Source organism: Hevea brasiliensis, chromosome 9 (assembly GCF_030052815.1).
Source record: "Hevea brasiliensis isolate MT/VB/25A 57/8 chromosome 9, ASM3005281v1, whole genome shotgun sequence".
In the NCBI taxonomy this organism is placed as follows: domain Eukaryota; kingdom Viridiplantae; phylum Streptophyta; class Magnoliopsida; order Malpighiales; family Euphorbiaceae; genus Hevea; species Hevea brasiliensis.
The window spans coordinates 88,247,067-88,252,090 of NC_079501.1; the positions used below are offsets into that span (position 1 = coordinate 88,247,067).

The following is a 5,024-nucleotide window of genomic DNA, read 5'->3' on the forward strand; positions in this document are numbered from 1 at the left end:
CTTTACTTTGCAAAAACAAACAAACAAATAGGCTTGGACACATGTAAAAAAAAAACTTATCACTATTTCTATTGTCGGTGAAACCTTAAGTTTCATTAGAATTTCCCATCAATAATAAGAATTTCAATATCGAAAAATGGTGAATGTTAAATGTTTCAACACATAGCTTCCTGATAATGGACCCAAGGCCAGTTTAATCAAGTTTAACAGGTTAACAATAAATTTATGTGAGAAACCTTTCTCCAAAATAGCATATGTCTATCTAATCATTCCCACCATTTATAATAGAAAGATCTTTAATAGATTTGTTTGAATCCCTTGTATTGAACCCTTTATCCTATTCTCAATAGGCAGGTGCTTTACCTATTACTAAATCAAAGCTTCCTAAGCATTCACCTTGGGATGCCAAACCCATCAATTCTAACACCATATCACTAGCAATATTTTCCTCCATAAGAGGTATGCATGTAGATAAAATATTAAGACTTTAAAAGCAAACTGCATGTAAACAGTTTTGACTTATAGAGAAAGAAGACTAGTACAATATTGTAGTGCTTCCACAAGTTCAACTAGGTTCCTTGATGATTCCACATACTCTCCACACGCCCAAACAGTAGTAGATAAGATCCTGTGCAAGAAAGAATTCCAAAGTAATGTAGTATCAATCTATAGATCACGACATACATGGACAAGGTCTAGTTTAACATGCTTAACCCTTATACCTATATTAAAAAGTTAATTCTCAATTTCTTCCCCCTTTTGGCAATTTGGAATCCTAGGCATTTCTCTAAGTAGTGATACATACTAATCAAAGTTAACTATAATCTCGTATACATTCTGGCAACATTTTGAAAAAATTGAACTAAAAATTTAATTGCAGAACTCGAGATCATGTTTGAGAGAATAATTAACCAACACCTTTGCAAATTTCTGCCACATTAGTCTCAGGCACTAATGCAATAACTAGATGCAAAGACTCAGGTTTTACATTAGGATCATCATCATTCAAAGAATTAATCCATCCTCTTTATTTTACAACACTACCCATAGATGCTCCAGTGCTACAATTGACAGAGCATGAAATCCAAGATACTTAAGTTTCAGATCAATATCTACCAAAAATTCAAAAATTTTTGCAACAATGAGCTTTACTACAAATTCATAATCCATGAAACTACACCATAGTCCTAATACACTCGAACATCAATGATTTCACCCCAGTTCTCTTCATATTCTCACAAACTAGTTCAATAACCCAATTAGCTAATCTAGACTCCAAAAGAGCCAACTTAGCAAAAATCTTTAACACTTTAGTCACCACCCAATTATTCCTTTAATCAACCAAAATCTTGTAAAACTCGGGTGCTAAGGGAAGATAGAATCTGGGAGCTTTGGAAGTGAAGTCACAAAACACCCTAACAACTGCAGGCATTATTTACGGATTAGTAACATCTAAACACTCGATTAGTCTCTTAAAACACAGCCTAACAACATTCTCCTCTTCAACCTTTGAGGCCTTTTATGGCCACCTCTTCATATTCGGTGGCACTTGCATCGACCACCTCCACATAAAATCAACAGTAGAGGAACTAACAAACACTTGTAACCTATTTTCCCACTAATGACATTTCTATAATTTCTTGGCTATGCCTCTCACTCATTATTGGGTATAAAAAATAAAAAGAAGACAAAAATAAAAGAAAGTAAGCAAAATAAGAGGTTACCTTCAAATTTCACTTCATCAAAGCTTCACCAAAGTTAAATAATTAGGAGCAAGAAAATACAAAGAAATCAAAGTAAGGCAAGGACAGCAAAAAATGAGCAAACGATTGAGATGAATTCACATATATATGGGTACTTACTTTAAATGTTAAAATTGAAAATATAAGCACCAAGTATCTTGAGCAATAGAGCGATGCAAACATTTTGCATCACTGAGATGCCACTATCATCTCCTTAAATGTTAGTATCATTACTTGACACAGCAAAACTTGGACCATCATAGCATACCTTCGCCATTATCAGATCTGTAAAGCTCTGAACCTAAAGATTTGATCTAAGGGGGACTAATGATATAGCTCGCCCTAAGATCCAATCATAAGTGGGTCAGACTCATTAGCAAACCAATCTAATGTTAATGAAACAAATTCAAATTTGACCGATCTATACTAGTGATATTTGAGCCTAACACATGGTAAGGAGATTGGTTAGATCACTTGGTCAAGTTACAGCTCAGTTCGAAGTTATCTCAACTAAGAGCTTGGCATGGTGTTAATTAAATAGACCCCAGCTTGGCATGACATGGCTTAAGGATAATTTAAGTACAAAAAGTGTGATTCCCAATAAGAATCGCACTGTTTAGCAAACCATAAGCCTAAAAGATTAATTTGGTTAGACAAAAAAGTGAGATTCCTAGAATGGTACATGTAAGGAAGCACATTGCTCAGGATAAGCTGTCAATAACTCCAGTAGTCTCTAAGGCACTATAAATAGGCAAGACGTGCCTCACTAGGTACACTTTACTTTCTTTAACATACTTACTATTACATTATTCTCAAAGCACTCTCTAACTTGAGTATCGGAGTGGTTACCATTAGCCCCCTGACCTCACTGCTTCTTTGATTTCAGGTTACCAGTAATTCATCACGCGACTCGAGAAACCATGGCAGCATCATTTTCTAACAAAAAGCCTTAGAAGTCAATATTAAAGTGAACACTTCAGGCATAAGATCCCCACATAAATCAATAGTACTAATTCTAGATAAACAATCATGAGCTAAACTCACCTTAAACTTATTATTACTCTTGAGATCTTTTAATAACTGGTTGGTGATCAATAAAATGATCGGAGTGGATTCATTAAAGGACTGAAAAATGGTGACATAACTAATCTTCTTGTGAGAAATTAGGCAAGGATGTGCATTCAATAGCATGAGAAGTAGCCCATGACATGTTAATAAAATGGATGGAATGGAGATGTCAAATACGTAAGTTTCTAAAAAGCTATAGATTTGGTGTGCAAGTTAGTTAATTTGACCTCTCACTGGATTTCTTCAATTAATCACTTTGGAAATGAAAATGAACTCTCCAATGTGTTCATGGCAAAGGCCCTTGATTATATTGTGTAATGTGCATTCAATCAGAATGTCCATGAGAGAAAGAGATGCCATTAGGGAGAGGGAGAGAGAATTGGGATATTGTGTTAAGGGTTGAATGTATTCATGATTGAGAAGAAGGAATCTTTTGTTCATAGAGAAGAGTTGGCTATGTCTGGGAGAATTAAAATGTTGTTTTTTTTTACAAGAGTGTCAACGGTGGAAGCTTTGATGTGGGCTATTGCGATTTTACTGTTTAACATACGTCATGTTGTCGTCTTTGGTTTTTGGAAAGGAAAATTACTATTTAGTTACTCATACTAATTATTTAATTCTTTTATTTTAAAATATATTAATTTGTCTCTATATTTTTATTCTATTTACTCTTTAGTCACTACATTGATCCTCTTTAAATCAAGTTTTTCATTAATCAATATATTCAAAGGAAAGAGAAATTACTTTTATAAGGATTAAATATTTTAAGACTTAGAAATTAGAAAGACTGTATATTATATTTTTCAAATTACATAGACTAAATAAAATTCACACAATGGTTTAAATATCTAAAGAGTCTTCTACCTCATTCCTCCACTAGTTTTGAGATGCTCTGATGGTTTCCTACTTTCCCTCAGTCTAGGGTGCAGTTCAACTACCGTGAAGCTCTGGAAGATGACAAGGGCTAGAGGGTTTCCTTCGATCTTCAGTTGGAAAGCAAGCCACGCATGGAAATTGTAATGGGAGATCCTCTATTTTTGGTCACTGTTTTGGCTTTGAATGTGTCCCCAGCATTAACGAAAGGCTAGCTTCACTGTGGTGCTTTAGAGTTGTTGCACTCTCTTCCAAGTCAAGTCATGGTGTATGGGTCAAATATCCATTACGTATTGGGGTTGGGTTTAATTTGGGCCTATATTTGGATAGGCTAGTTAGCTGTATTCAATTGTATTTACGTAACTTTTCTGTGTTTAGGCTTAGGCCTTTTTAATCAATGAAATACCCATCTATCTTTCTAAAAAAAATCATATTTAAATGTAATAAAAAATTAAGAATATTAATATAGTATAATATAAAATTTATATAAATTATTTGTAAAAGCCTAATGAAATCATTTTTCCAATAATATTTAATTTTTCTTAATGTATACGTACTTAGCGATTATAATAAACTTTTTTAATCAATATTTTTATGTTTATCTTTGATTATAGTCCTAGTATAATTGATAATTGCTTAAAATGTCATATCTTTATCATTACATACTTAGTTTTTTGAGTTTTTTTCTTATTTAATTAGCTTGTTAATGCTGTTTTTATATTATTAGGTGTTTACAAGAGTATAGAAGAGTTTATGAAGCATAAAGAGGTGAATTGAACATAAAAGGAAACAAAGCACACACTAAGATCTTAACGCATATGAAGGTGCAAACTTGATGAAAACTTAGCCAATGACAAAACGAGCTTAGAGTTGTCTTATTCATAGCATTTGGTAGCTAATGGTGAAAAATGAATAGATTTGGACATCAACCTATGTTGAGCTTTTTTGGACAGCCTTAATAGAGCTTGTACGTGATCCACTATTTATAGTATGAATTTGACCTTATGGACTTAGAGGGACCTTAATTGATATATTTTGAGGTAATATATGAAAAATGAGAGCAATTGGACTAGATTACATTAAGGATCACATGTTGAGTGTATTTGGGCTCTTTATATTGAGTTATGTGGAACAAGGAATTAGAGCCTTAATTGGTGAGTTTAATTATTTTACTTAAGGCCCAAATTAAATAAAAAGATGTGTGGGTTCCCTTAATCATGCAAGTGGCTTATATGCATAAGGAGAATTATTTTTTAACTTGTTTTCCTATTTTAACTAGGATTCTTAAAAAAGAATGAAATCATATTGCATCTAGATCTTCAAATTATATGTGGAATCTTA

At 33.1% G+C, this 5,024-nt stretch overlaps 1 pseudogene; it reads right to left on the reverse strand.

Annotated features, from left to right (window-relative positions):
• Window positions 1-420: 420 nt before the first annotated feature.
• LOC110651878 (AP-3 complex subunit delta-like) lies at window positions 421-3,170 on the reverse strand (annotated as a pseudogene).
• Window positions 3,171-5,024: the final 1,854 nt, after the last annotated feature.